Here is a 15,164-nt window from a genome sequence, read left to right on the forward strand (position 1 = left end):
TCAAAGATCATGGAGGGATCTAGGTTTGCATTTCATACATCCCTCCCAATAAATCATTAATAAACATTAATAAAAAGAAAGAAATAATCGATGCGTATGTTCAAGATGGATCGCACGCCATTTGTTATTAAGTGTAAGCCAACAACCGCGCCAAGCGAGCGCACATCAACTCCGTTGTTGGTAATCAAGACAGACGAAGGGAAAGGTCCAACGCCATTAAGGATCATCGCTCCAAGGCCTTTTCCCTACGAATCAAATAAGGCTGTGCCATGGATATACGACATCCATTCTTCTGTCGACAGCGATATTTCCAACATCGCTGGACTTGGGGGCATGACTAGGAGTGGCAGGATCTACACTCCCGAAGATCTTCATGATAAAGCCCCCAAGAATAAAGAAAAAGAAGAAAAAAAAAACCGAGGAAAATAAAGAATCCGAGGAGGAGACAGACGAGCTGTTAAAGTTTATCCGACAGAGCGAGTACTCCATCGTGGATCAACTTCATAGGACGCCAGCAAAGATTACGCTGTTGTCGTTGATCCTAAGTTCCGAACCGCATCGGCAAGCTCTGTCGAAAGTCTTGAACGAGGCATACGTGTCGCACACTATCTCCCAAGACGAGTTTGAGGGGATTGTTAGTCACATCAAGGCTAATGATCACCTCACCTTCATCGATGAAGAAATCCCCGCCGAGGGATCAAACCACAACAAGCCCTTGCACATCTCTATAAAGTGCAAGGAGTATCACATCGCTAAAGTCTTGGTAGATAATGGATCTTCCTTGAACGTAATGCCAAAAAGAGCGCTCAAGCAATTGGCAATCAAGGGAGTCCAAATGCGCCCGAGCAACATGATCGTTCGAGCCTTCGATGGTTCTAAAAGAGAAGTGGTGGGAGAGATCAATCTTCCAATCCAAATTGGACCCACTATCTTCAACGTCGAATTCCAAGTGATGGACATTACTCCCGCATACAGCTGTCTCCTCGGCCGACCTTGGATTCATGATGCGAAAGCTGTACCCTCTACGCTCCACCAGAAAGTCAAGTTCATAGTGGGTGACAAACTGGTGACTGTACAAGCTGAAGATGACATACTCATCAGCAAGCCATCCAACATACCTTATGTGGATGCAGCAGAGGAAGCTTTGGAAACCGCCTTCCAAGCATTGGAAATTGCCAATGTTGAAACGTTTCCTCGAGAAATGAAGAAGGTAGCTCATATGCTCACAAAGAACGGATACTTGCCAGGACAGGGATTGGGCAAGTACTCCCAAGGAATCCCGGAGCTACCCATTATCAAGGACAATCCGGGGAAACAAGGGTTAGGATACAACCCTGTTAAAGATCAAAGAACGAAGAGGAATCAAGATCCTTCTCGACGTTCTTTAAGCCAGATCTTTAGGAAGGCCGGTTCACAAGCGTCAAGGCCGGTCGTCGTCGTCAAAATGTTTTTCTCCTTCCGATAGGGATGTATAGACTCAGTGACTATTAGAGATCACTCCTCGGGGACAGCCCGACCCCCGAGCCTCGATAGGGCACATGTTTCCATTATGATGATAATAAAATCATTCTTCATTATTTCTTTATTGCTTCTTTTCTTGCTCGCAATAAAAATCTAAACCACGTTATTTAACCCTGTTTGAATAAACATGAATGAGGTTAAAATCATCTTGATAATAATAAACCCGCATCATTTTTATGTGGAAATGTGCATAACGACTTGGAGCACCTTTTCTTGGCCTCAATAAGTGCCGTCATGGATAAAAGAAATCCATTCAGGACAAAAATCCTAAAAAACAAAAAGCTCGGCAGGAAACCCAAAAAGGGGGCTGCACAAAAATAAGAGCAAAAGACCCGCTAGGAATCCCACAAAAGGGTGACCTAGGCAAAAATTAGGGTTACAAAATAATGAACAAAAACAAAAGCCCGCTAAGACATCACAAATGGGTGTTTTAGGCAAAAGTTAGGGCCGTCAAAAAAAGAAAAACAAAATAAATCCATGATGGTACCATCAATTGAATTCAACAAGGGGCTCAAGAAAAGCTATCCAAGTTGTCAAAACACAATCATTAATAACAAAGATGTGCTTAACCTCATAAGTGTTTAATCGAACAAGCCTAAACACATAAGCCTACCATGGCCAGCCATTCTTACAAAAACCATTTTTCAAAAATAAAATAATCCCCTCTAAAACACAAACTTTTGAAAAATATACCCTTTCCTTCTTCTCTCTCTTGACCCAACGATTTTTGAATAATCTAGTGGAAACATGGAGATATAGTGGTCAATAGGAGGGTTGACACATCTTCTAAAGAAAGGGAAGGATCATTTGGTTGATGACACCAAATCTCAAATATAATACGCATCATTCCTCGGTTACAGAAGTCGGCAGCGCACAGCCCGTCTAAGAGGAATGGCAAAATCCAAAAACGCATCGGTTAATTCTTTTGAAAAAAGAGTCAAATAGAATTAGGTGCATCATACCGCATACATGCATACAGATGATAGGTGTACTGGAAGATCACTTATTCTCTGTTTATTGAAAAAACAAACAAAAAAAAAAAAAATAAATAATATATATAAACTTCAGGAAAAACAATGCGCCCGTACCATGTTCAGTACACCCGTACTAAAATTGGGGTTATGAACAAATTTTTAACTCAAACATGGGCGTACTGAAATGGATGCGGCCATATTGGCCATAAAGAAATTTTCAAAGACCTCGTCATGAGGCAATTGCATAAAATAGAAAAAATAGAAAAAATTGCTTGTGTATGACAGCAGCAAACAAAATGCAAAGATTCAGAAAATCAACAGCGTCATACAGAATAACTAAGCCTGGAGAGGCTTGCCGAAAGAATACTCTCAGAATAACTGAGCCTGGAGAGGCTTGCCGAAAGAATACTCTCAGAATAACTGAGCCTGGAGAGGTTTGCCGAAAGAATACTCTCAGAATAACTGAGCCTGGAGAGGCTTGCCGAAAGAATACTCTCAGAATAACTGAGCCTGGAGAGGCTTGCCGAAATAATACTCTCTCAAAATAACTGAGCCTGGAGAGGCTCGCCGAAATAATACTCTCTCAAAATAATTGAGCCTGGAGAGGCTCGCCGAAATAATACTCTCTCATAATAACTGAGACATTTCTGTACAGAAAAAGCCGAAAAAACAACAGAAAAGGCAAAAATACAGAAAAAGCCAAAAAATGACAAAAAAGGCAAAAATACAGAAAAAGCCAAAAAATGACAAAAAAGGCAAACATACAGAAAAAGTCAAAAGTCGACAAAAAAAAGACAAAGATTTCACATCTTTCAGAATAACTGAGCCTGGAGAGGCTCGCCGAAATAATACTCTCAGAATAATTGAGCCTGGAGAGGCTTGCTGAAATAATACTCTTTCAGAATAATTGAGCCTGGAGAGGCTTGCAGAAATAATACTTCCTCAGAATAACTAAAGCCTGGAGAGGCTTGCAGAAATAATACTCCCCCAACTGTATAGAATAATTGAGCCTGGAGAGGCTTGCTGAAATAATACTCTCATCAGAATAACTGAGCCTGGAGAGGCTTACTGAAATAATACTCTCTCAGAAATAACTGAGCCTGGAGAGGCTTGCCGAAACAATACTCATTCAGAATAATTGAGCCTGGAGAGGCTCGCCAAAATAATACTCCACATCAAAGAATAATTGAGCCTGGAGAGGCTCGCAGAAATAATACTCCCCAGAGAAACCTCAACTCACGCTCTTGGACTCAAAATCCCCAGCAAGAGCTATCAAGCAAGATCGTCAAAGTCCCTAATGGAAACACGATCGCCCAAGAAGAATATCCAAGTCAAAGGACTTTAAAACTTCCTCAGTGAAGATAGCTCTTCAACTCAGGCGTTGAGTGAGGCTAAGCCTGCAGAGGCTTCCTAAATAATACTCTGGGATACATAAGATCCCCAAATCCCCAGTCGCCTACTCAAGAGGCATCCCTGCAAAAGGAGAAAAATCAAAAAATATCAATAAATATTCCCCAAGCGGAATCCGGCACTCAGCCGAACACTGAACCCCATTCCCCAGTCGCCTACATAAGAGGCACTCCTTCAAAAGGAAAAATCATAAAAAGATCAATAATCATTCCCCAAGTGGAATCTGGCTCTCAGCCAATCATTGAACATCAAGGTGATATGCCTAACAGAAGAGGCTAATCAAAATCAACGACAAAATCCCCCAGTGGATAACAGCCTACACAGAGGCAGCAAAATCAGAAAATCAAAAAGAGTCACCCGAATAAGGATAAACAGGGATACTCCACCAACGTCAAAGGACGTCAGCCAAACATAAGGCATCGCTCAATTCAAGGAGAGCATCTGTGTCTACACCCCAAGGAAACAGAAATTCCCCATGGGTACCAACCAAGCAATGCAAGTTGGGGCACAAAAACCTATGAATGACTGCACATCCCCTAGACGGATCCCTGCGTTATCCAGCCCTCAGTGGCACCAAAATCAAAATCAAACCGTCGAAGCAGTATCGTGGACTGTGGAGACAAAATCATCACAAATCCCTGAAAAGGAGATATTCACGCTACCCCGTCGTCACAAACACGGAGGTATGCAGCTTCCGGCTCGAGCAATGAGCGAAGCTATCTCTGGAAAGGAGGTACTCACGGCTCACCGTCGTCACAAAGGTACTTAGCTTCCGGCTCGAACAAAGAGTGAAGCTAAGCCTGGAGAGGCGGTACTCACAGCTTCCAGCTTGGGCAGCAAGCAAAGCAAAGCCTGGAGAGGCGAAACTCACACTGCTCACCGTCGTCACAAAGGTGCTTAGTTTCCGGCTCGAACAAAGAGCGAGACTAAGCCTGGAGAGGCGAAACTCACACTGCTACCGTTGTCATAAGGGTACTTAGCTTCCGGCTCGAACAAAGAGTGAAGCTAAGCCTGGAGAGGCGGTACTCACAGCTTCCAGCTTGGGCAGCAAGCAAAGCAAAACCTGGAGAGGCTACTCGACAATTTTCCACCGGAAGACGCTACAAGTCAGAAGGTCGGCGCATCACCCGGACAATTGGGTCAACTCCTTTACTTGTCAGCCGGTACACCAAAAGGCCGTCCGACTAAGTAAAGGGGGGGCAGCTGTAGACCCCTAAAATTGTCCGGGTCGGAAATAAAACTCAAAGACCCTCAAAGATCGAAGGAAAGTCAGCCAGAAGGACTCCTAGAAGACCATAGGATGGCTATCTGTAGATTTAGAGGTCTTAGAGTAGCTTAAAATAAGGAAGTGGAGGGAATGAAGCCCAATACGGCCGTACTAAACTTAATACGGCCGTATTGAAGCTTCAACATGGCCGCAGTGAACTCAATACGGTGTATTGAAGTTTCTGAAACTTCAATACGGCCGTACTGAAATCAATACGGCCGTATTGAAGCTTCAATACAACCGCAGTGAACTCAATACGGGCGCATTGAAATTTCTGAATTTCAATACGGCCGTATTGAACTTCAATACGACCGTATTGAAGTTCAAAAATTTCAATACGGCCGTATTGATTCTGTAGCCCGTATTGCGCCTATTCCATATAAATATGACGTCAATTGGACGTCATTCCACACTTGGGAACATAGTTTCAACCCTCTCCTTGAGTATTCTGGGGTTTTTGAGCAGTGTTATGCCCTAGAAATCACTTGGAGAGTTGATCCGACGAAGTTCTTGAGCCCCGAGCCATTTTGCTTGAGGATCGAACCTAGTCGAAGGGAAATCCTCCGGATTTCCGTAGTCAAAACTTTATAGGAGGGAGCGAGCGGGCTTGTAGAGCGAGGGAACGCCAAAAAGCTTCCCAGTTTTACGAAATATATAAAAGCACGCTTCAAAGGTTTCTTCTTAAATCCTTCCTTTTACTGCTTTCTGTGTGCATATTTAAACTGTCATCATGTAGATAGTTAATTCATAATCGTTTAGAATAAATAGGGGTAATTTAGTAATCTTGTACTATTATTTTTAGAAATAATCTGTCATAGGGAACCCGAAAGGGGCGTTGTGGGGTGCTAACACCTTCCCCACGCGTAACCGACTTCCTTACCCAACTCTGGTTGTAATGGCCGAAGTTGATTTATAAAATCAATTGCCTTATCCCTTTTTTCAATGTTTTGAGTAAAACATTGGTGGCGACTCCATGAACCCTTTTACTACGAAAACCACTAATCCATGGAGGGTCCCGCTTGGGATTAACATGGATTGGTGAGACTTTTAATAAATAAATTGGATAAGATCGACAAGGTCTCAGTTTGAGAATAAGTCGTTCTAATAATCCAATACATTTTCAAAACTAAAATAAAAGCGAGCTCGACCGTCTTCGCGACTGCCAAGGCCCGTTTCGGGCCGGTGGCGACACCAAGGTCAAAGACAATACCACTTTTGTCAATCGAAAGTCTTATGTGCTTTAAAAGTATGTTCAACTTAGAAGATTTGTTAACAAACTTTGTTATAGGTCCTTCCTAAGTTATAGGTTTTTAGCTTCCAATGTTGTAACCTTAAGCGGAACGAAGCTAGTGATCTTGTCCTTAAGAGACTTTATCTCTTCTGCTGCATCTAACATGTTCTTCCTAAATCCAAGATTTTTTTAAGAATTTTTTGTTTTTCCTCTAATTTCTTGTACTTGAGAGAGACCGTGTGAAAGTTAGCCAATAAAGTCTCATAGGACATCTCATCGTCATTTGATATAGAAGAATGAGAGCTTGAATCAGTTCTTACCTCTATGTTAGCAATGTCTAACTTAGTGTCTGTCATGAGGCATATGTTGGCCCTCTTATCGTCTGACTTGCTACTATTTTTACTATCCAGATCTTCAGGTGGCCATCAGACTTTACTTTTCCTTCCTTTTAGAGGATCATGTTTTCCTCTAAGATGGGGCTATCAGCCTTCGTATGGCCAAACTTCTTTCACTCATAATAAACAACCTCTTTGTTGTTAGTTTGGCTTGGCTTCCTAAATCTTTCTTGAAGTTAGCGAAAAAACACATAGAAAGGGGGTTGAATATATGTGTGTGTGTACAAAGGAATTTTCAAATCATTTTCGCAAGATTAATGTTCTTTGTCCAATGCACTTTTAAACGTCAGACTGTTATGTAGAATTTGTTTAACATAAGGTCAATGCGTCGAAGGGTTTATCGTCTGCTAAGGAAAATGTTTCATAATGATAATCATTGAAATTCTTACATTTTCCTTTTCAAGATAGTTTTGTTTAAGGACAAGCAGTAGATAAAACTTTTCAATGTAATATATATATTAAAAGAACTTGCATCTTCGTCTGAAAAGTGGTTTTAACTGTATGTAAATATTGGACGAAGTTTTTCACAAAGATTTACTCAGTAAGGAAGATTTGTTCCTAGTTAAACATTAAGAGTAATGCAATCATTTTATACTAGTTCTCTCAACTGATCTACGCCCAGTCTCCTTCAATTGGGTTCCACTAGATATGCAATTTAATACACAAGTATTCTCAACCACTCCTGGCCCGTCGGCTTCACTTACCAATGCTAGTATTCTTAAACCACTTCTGGTTCTCCAAGTATTCTCGACCACTCCTAGCCCGCCAGCTTCACTCCCTAGCGCTAGTATTCTTAAACCATTTCTGGTTCTCCAAGTATTCTCGACCACTCTTGGCTCGCCAGCTTCACTCACCAGCGCTAGTATTCTTAAACCACTTCTAGTTCTCCAAGTATTCTCGACCACTCCTGGCCCGCCAGCTTCACTCACCAGCACTAGTATTCTAAACCACTTCTAGTTCTCCAAGTATTCTCGACCACACCTGGCCCATCAGCTTCACTCACCAACGCTAGTATTTTCTTATCAGCCACTTCTGGCTAACAATGAGTATTCTTTGACAAGCCCCTTCGGGCTTTACAAGTATTCTTTTCCTAGCCTCTTTAAGCTTTACAATGTTGGCTAGGCAAGTTTGGATGGAGTGTGTAGGTTACTCTCACAGAGAGGATACATATAGGATCTACACTCTTTAAGGTTTCTCTAACTTAGTCCTACAGAGACTTGTGTTTGAGTGTTTGGGTTACTCTAATGGAGAGGATGCATACGTTTACAACACTCACTAAGGTTCGTTCATAACTGACATTTCAAAACCTTAGTCTATAGAGATACAAATACAATATTACATTGTACATATGACTATCACCGCTCATCTCTGGACTCTCTGTCTTGTGGGCTTGATATCACATTTCTTAATCACAACCCCAGGGCAAAGCCTATGATTATTCCTTTGTTACTTCTTGCCAACATTTTCTGATTTGATGTTATTGCATACTTATAGGCTTGTAAAAATTTTCTGTTGCATATGTTCGTTGAAGCTTATGTAGTCGTTCATGACTGGTTTGATCCTTTCATTTAATGCATTTGGTCTTGCATTAAATGTTGCTTCCTGTTCTTAGACATTGCGTGTATTATTTTTTGTCATATTGCCAGCAGTGTTTGACTTTATCTGAGACCTAGAAGTTATTTATCTTTTTCTGGTCATGCAATAATATAGTCGTTGTCCTTTTCTAAAAAAGTAATGCACTTTTTCTAACACATGCATGCTCTACTTTTACGTTCTTTTCTTCTTCTTTGTTTCTTCTTCTATTACGTTAAGAACACTTTTGTGATCGTCGGTAACACTTTGAGTAATCTTTTGAGGCTAGATAAGTGCTTGTGTAGTGGTCTTCGTCTGGTCTTATATGGTTTGTTTCAGTCTGTGCTGATCTTGGTCTTGATGTACAATTGACTTTTTCCTGTCCATAGACATATGCCTCATCTGATCTGTTCTTTAGAGCAGTTGCACTTGACACAATTTTTTCTGGATATTTTGTGATCATCTGGTGCATATTTGTGTTCCAATTACTCATCTCTTGATGCTCGGTATCCTACATCACTTGCTTTATCTGTCTCGACTTGTCTGATTCATGTCTTGCTTTGACTATTCCTCATAGGCTTTGTCTGATACATCAGTGTCTCATTCTAGTGGTAGTCCTCTTCCATCCGTGAGCAAACTTCGTTTTTATGCTTGACTAGCCATCATTTGATTCTTTCATCTAGTTTGTACAATCTTCAGGCATTGATGCATTTAATGCCTTTGGTTTTGCATTAAATGTTTGATTGTTGAATTTGTGCTTCACAAGATCTTTTGTACTGTATGTTTGATTTTCTGACTAGCATTAAGATATCTTTGTACTTCCTAATATTGCTGCTACAGAGGCGTTGTCCTTAGCTAACTGGTAGGTGTCCTTGCTCTAACACACGCAACTTTGATATGTGGATAAGCGCTTCTTTTATTTTGATGACATCATGTGTTCTTCTAAGAGTGTGGGTGCTAGGTAGTTTGTCTCGTTGTGTCTTTAGATACAGTCCAGCCTTCTTGGTTTCTGTCTGTTTATTTGAATCTCTGTCTAGTCAGCTATTGATGGCATCCTTGCTTCCATTGAAGAAGGAATGTTGAACAATGGCAAGGGATGTTTGAACTCCTTGGATCAAAGTTCCTCAAGGGGTGTTTTTAATGGAGGAGTGGGGTGGAAATGGAAGTGTGGAGGTTGGGTAAAAGGTGTTTGAGGAAATGCTTAACGAGGGTACTCTAGGGTTGGCTCACTTCATGATGATGAAGGCACTTCTAGGTTTTTTTCTCTCAAGGTGGAGATGGTAGGGTTTGGCCAAAAATAGCCAAGGGTGACTAAGGAAAGATATAAAGGCACAAAAGGCTCTCTTTATATTCAATATCCAAAGTATTTACAAGTTGTGGTGCCTAGGGTATTTATAGGAGTGGGAGGCATCTAGGGTTGCATTGGCCAAAATTTACAATGCCAAATGCACACCAAATGAAACCCAAATTAACCCTAGATGCAACTTGGTGGCCAAGGATGGAATCTTTGGGTTTAGTTAGGCTACATCTAGGTGCATGATAAAACCACCCAACCTTTGCCCTCCACTTGGGCCTAAACCTTTCTAAATCCAAAAATAGGCCCAAACACCACCAAAAATATGTCTAGCTCCCTAATTAAATACCTTAGCCCAAAATTAAAAACCTATGATCTAAAGCACCCCATAATACAAGGGTAAAATGGGAAATACAAAAGAAAATAAATCCTATGACTAAGAAACCACATAATACAAGGGTAAAATGGGAAATACAAAAGAAAATAAATCCTATGTCTAAGATACGCAAAATAAAAGGGTGAAAATGGAAAATTTAAAGATAAGGCCAAAGTAGGAATAAATTTTATGCTAATAAAAACGTAGGAGCTAAGGCCCAAAAGTAGGCCCACTCCTCTTAGGTTTTCAAAACTAACCCATTCCTCTTGCCTCTTTCAAAATATCACCTCTTGGTCTTCTTGGCTTTAGTGTGATTCCATCATTGGCTCCCTCTTGAAAAGGATTTGACCTCAAATCATGAGGTTCTTCGTCATGACCAACAAAAACATAGAAATAAGCATGAGAGGCAATAGTATATGATATAGATGGAAAGTGCATCCTAAGAGAAGTTCCACTAAAAATGCTAAAAAGACTTTCTAAACTAAAAGGACTAGACTCCCTAATGCTAAGGATAGGATCCTCCCTATGATGAAGTCTAGGTGTATAACTAAAGCCTAAAAAGTTAAAAAAGACTAAAACTATAGCACACTAATGCATTAGTCTTACAAACTAAAATATCCTGTTGGAGGTACCTAACGTAGTGACCTAGGTATGTATTGGAAAATAAATAAAATTTAACTAAAAAATTACCTAAACAACTTTGTATTTCATAATTTGTTAGATACATATGAGAAAAAAGGTGTTAAGAGGAGTCTAGAAAACTCATATAATCTAAGTTTGTCTTGTAGGGAAGTAACTAAGTTAAGTTCAAATAAGTGTGAACTTCCTTCAAGATCAAAAATAGAAGATACAACACCATGAGATGTATCCAACAAACCATATAAACCAAAAGTTGGGTGCTTTATGAAGAGAACTAAAGTAAAAAGAGTCTTAAAGAAAGAAGGCTTATCTTGCTTGGGCACCACCAAGGAAGTAGCACAAGAAGTTGGACTAAGTGAAGTCCACTTCTTCACTAAATCTTGAAGTTGAGATTCTTTTTCTTTAAAAAGGATTTGTTTTTGAATCTCCACTTCATGACTAGTGGCAACGTGAGAAAAAAAGTTAAGGTCTTGATGAATGAAAAGAGTCTTTTTTAAATCATTTTCAATGGTAAATTGACTCTCCTCAAGCATAAGCCCTTTGGAAGAAACATTATCCTCCTTACTTTTCTCTAAGAGTGTTGGTTGTTGTTTTTCTTGTTCTAACCACTCTTTAACCCTCTCTATACTTTTCTTCTTTTTTTCTTTCTTTTATTTTTCTTTTCTTCTAAGTTCTTCCTCTCTTTTTGTATTTTCTTCCTCATGCATACTCTTAGGGATTCTAACCTCTTTGGATTTTTGATACCTAGTTGGGACAACCCTAGGTTTGGATCCACTAGTTTCTCTCCCCTCAACTAATTTTGCAAGTAATTGTTTTGTTTCCTCCTTATTCCTAGCATTTTCTTTTTCCCTTTTTCTAATTTCTTCCTCTCTTTTTATGTGTTCCTCTTCTTTTTTTCTTATGTACTCTTTTAACTCTCTAATCTCATCTCTAACACTAAACCTAGTACTACAAGAATTATTACCATGTACACTAGAATGATCACTCATCTTTGATCAAGAAAAGGTTTTCACAAATTTGTTTTCAAAAGGTTGGTAAAAAGGTTTTCACAAAGAATGAGTGATAAAAAGGTTTCCACAAAAAGGTTTTCATGATGCAAGATTGGTATGAAAAGGCCTAAGTGTACAAAGTGAACTATCAAGGGAGGTGGACTACTAAGAATCACTTAAAAACCAAGCCTTTTCAAGTAAAAATCACTAAGTCTTTTCAAACTTCTCTCACAAAACAATTTTTTCACAATACTTGTGTGTGTGTGCATGGCCCCCCTAGTAGGAAAAAGAAAGCCTTCTAAACGAAAATTTAGACAAAAAAAAGACCTAAGCAATTATACTACCAAAATCTTTAAAACAAGCAAAGGAAAGCAACTTAAAATATATACTAGTCGAATTCCTAGGTGAAGGTTTTCAAATCACCTTCAAACTACACGAAATTACTACCAAATTGAAGAGGTTAAAAATGGCCAATTACAACCCAAAATGAATGGAAGCAAAGGCCCAAAATAAAAAGGCCAAAAAATTTAATCAAGAAAAAACAAGTAAGAACCGAAAATTTTAAGACTCCAAGTCTTCAAATCTCCACCCCTTCACAATGAACACCCAAGGTTAGCCTTTCAATGGAGTTTGCACTCTTTGATTTGGTGTAATCCTCCAAAGTTCCTTAAACTCAAATCGGACAGCCCCTCCACTCAATCCACCAAGAAAGTGTGTGGTGTTTAGAAGCTTTCCTCACCTAGGTCAAGAAGAAAACACAACCCAAGAGTACAAGAGGCCAAGGAAGAAAACTAAAAAGGAACAATTAAAAAGGCTAAACTCAAGCGGATTTGTTGAGACAAACTTAAGAGTAGAAAGAAAGACTCAAAAACTAAAATTAAGGCACATTAACAAAAGGCAAGCACACAAAATAGTAAGTCCTAGAATGACACTAGAATAGAATTCAACAAGTAGGCTTAAAAGAAAATAATGCACTTAAGGTGTTTGATTAAATGTCTCATAAGGTAAATAAGCATTGTCCAATGGTCCAAGATTAACTCCAAGTGCCAAGGTATGAAAATTTTGGGTCCAAACTCAACAAGTCTAGCAAAGGTTCCCTTGTTCTTTTGTCTTTGATTCTTTTGATTTTGTTTCTTTTGTTCCTTTTGACACTTGACTAGGTCACGATTTTAAGGTCCACAAGTCCAGCCAATACTCCTTTTTTTTTTAATTTTATAGTTCTCCTTTGCTTGGGTTTTACACTTCTGTTTGTTAGTTTGATGAGTAAGTCCTTGGAGTATCCTCTTAGCAACTTACAATGGCTTAAAGAGACAAGTTTTTGAGTGTTTTCTTAAAGTTTTTAATGTGCAATGTCCAGCAACAAGAATTGGCACATAAAAGTCATTTTCATACTCAAAACATCAAAAAATACATAGGCATGTTAAGTGCACCAAGGAATACACAAAGTAGCCGAAAATTTTAAAGCAAGTATGTGCAAAGAAATTAATCAAACATGATATTTTAGGAATGTAGAACATGCTAGAACTAATTATCATGCATGATTGACTCTCTAAAACACATCAAGGACTCACGGACATTTTATCAAACAAGTGGCATGCATGTCATTTTTTGTTCATTTCAAAGGCTAAGCATAAAAACTTAGAATTTCTCTCAAGGTAGTTCAAAGGAAACAAGCTTATGACAAAACCATATGGATTATAAAATGAAAAACATCATTATATCATGCAGCCCAAAAATTTCCAGCAACTTAATTTTAAAGAAAAAATGGTAGGAACCCTAGCAAGGAACAACAATTTAGACATTCAAGGCGACACAAATGACATGACCGAAAATACTAAAGATGGAAAAGTTACCCTTGAAGAACCAAGGCTCTAGATACCATATGATGGCATCCTTGCTTCCATTGAAGAAGGAATGTTGAACAATGGCAAGGGATGCTTGAATTCCTTGGATCAAAGTTCCTCAAGGGGTGTTTTTAATGGAGGAATAGGGCAAAAATGGAAATGTGGAGGTTGGGTAGAAGGTGTTTGATGAAATGCTTGAGGAGGGTACTCTAGGGTTGGCTCACTTCATGATGATGAAGACCACTTCTAGGTCTTTTTCTCTCAAGGTGGAGATGGTAGGGTTTGGCCAAAAATAGCCAAGGGTGACTAAGGAAAGATATAAAGGCACAAAAGGCTCTCTTTATATTCAATATCCAAAGTATTCACAAGGTGTGGTGCCTAGGGTATTTATAGGAGTGGGAGGAATCTAGGGTTGCATTGGCCAAAATTTACAATGCTAAATGCACACCAAATGAAACCCAAATTAACCCTAGATGCAACTTGGTGGCCAAGGATGGAATCTTTGGGTTTAGTTAGGCTACATCTAGGTGCATGATAAAACCATGCAACCTTTGCCCTCCACTTGGGCCTAAGCCTTTCTAAGTCCAAAAATAGGTCCAAACACCACCAAAAATATGTCTAGCTCCCTAATTAAATACCTTAGCCCAAAATTAAAAACCTATTATCTAAAGCACCCCATAATACAAGGGTAAAATGGGAAATACAAAAGAAAATAAATCCTATGACTAAGAAACCCCATAATATAAGGGTAAAATGGGAAATACAAAAGAAAATAAATCCTATATCTAAGATACCCAAAATACAAGGGTGAAAATGGGAAATTTAAAGGTGAGGGAAAAATAGAAATAAATTTTATGCTAATAAAAACGTAGGAGCTAAGGCCCAAAAGTAGGCCCACTCCTCTTAGGTTTTCTAAACTAACCCATTCCTCTTACCTCTTTCAAAATATCACTTCTTGGTCTTCTTGCCCTTAGTGTGATTCCATCAGCTATGCAAGCTCTTGACTTCATCTAGGGTGCTTTGACTTAGCTTTGTCCAGCATCCATGGTCTTGTATCATCTAAGGCTTCATTATTTTCCTTCTTGTATTGGGCTTGATTTTGTTTGATCGTTTGATCTCCTCATATGTCGTCTTGTTAGATTTTGCCCTTCATCTGGGTTGCTCGTGTCCTGTTTAGACTTAGCTTTGTCCAGCATTCTTGGTTTTCGTCTATGTATTTGAATCTCCGTCTGGTCAGCTGTGCAAGCTCTTGACTCTGTCTAGGATGCTTTGACTTAGTTTTGTCCATCGTCCATGGTCTTGTATCATCTGAGGCTTCATTATTTTCCTTCTTATGTTAGGCTTGATTTCGTTTGATCATTTGATTGTTTGATCTCCTCTTCTGATGTTTTGTTAGCTTTTTCCCTTCATCTTGGTTGCTCGTGTCCTGTTCTTTATTTCTTTTGTGTCTGTGTTTGTGGGTGTCTTCGTATGATATATTCCCTTCATTTGGTCAGCCTTTATCCAGTGCTTAGCTCATATCTCTTGGTTCTGGTGTATATGCGTATCAACTTGCCTGTACTTATATTTGAAACACTAACACACTTGTTAGAAATAACAACATGTATTATATTTGTCACATTCAAAAACCTTGATGGGAATTGTTTTCATCT

Source organism: Cajanus cajan, chromosome 6 (assembly GCF_000230855.2).
Source record: "Cajanus cajan strain Asha chromosome 6, NIPB_CcT2T_4, whole genome shotgun sequence".
In the NCBI taxonomy this organism is placed as follows: domain Eukaryota; kingdom Viridiplantae; phylum Streptophyta; class Magnoliopsida; order Fabales; family Fabaceae; genus Cajanus; species Cajanus cajan.